Raw genomic sequence first — 612 nt, 5'->3', positions numbered from 1 at the left:
TTTTATATTAATTTTAAAAGATTAAAATCATTTTTAGTATTTAGTTAATATTTTAATTAAACATTATCCAGAACAGTGCACGCTGACGTCAGCATGACATCAGCAGTCAACAGGGGTGTTGACTAGTCAAACTGACGTGTGGGTCCCGTTCGTCATTGACTGATTAGGCTAATTAGCAGTTAATTAAGTTAACTACTGTTTAATTAAACTAATTAGCTAATTATGATTAATTAACTTAATTAATCCCTTAATTAGTTAATTAATTTAATTATTATTATTTATTTAATTATTTTATTATTATTGTTTTTTTTTCTTCTTTTTTTTAATAAAACGTTCCAGGGTGGGGCCCCTTGTCATAGGCCCCTAGGCCTAACGGGTGCATGGGCGCACGGGCGCCCGATCCGGATGGAGCCCCAGTGGGCGCGGGCGCTGGAAGTGGCCGCCGGCTCGGCAGTGGCCCGTGGGGCTGGAGGCGGGGCAGCACGGTGGAGCGGTGGCGGCGAGGCCGGGGCGCGGCGACTACGGAAATCCAGGGGCGCGGGCACCGAACACAGCCGCGGGGGGCAACGGCCACGGCGCGAGCGGGCAGGGGTGGTCGCGGTGAGCGCACGG

This window comes from Triticum dicoccoides, chromosome 7B (assembly GCF_002162155.2).
Source record: "Triticum dicoccoides isolate Atlit2015 ecotype Zavitan chromosome 7B, WEW_v2.0, whole genome shotgun sequence".
Taxonomy (NCBI): Eukaryota; Viridiplantae; Streptophyta; class Magnoliopsida; order Poales; family Poaceae; genus Triticum; species Triticum dicoccoides.
This window is presented reverse-complemented; position numbering follows the sequence as displayed.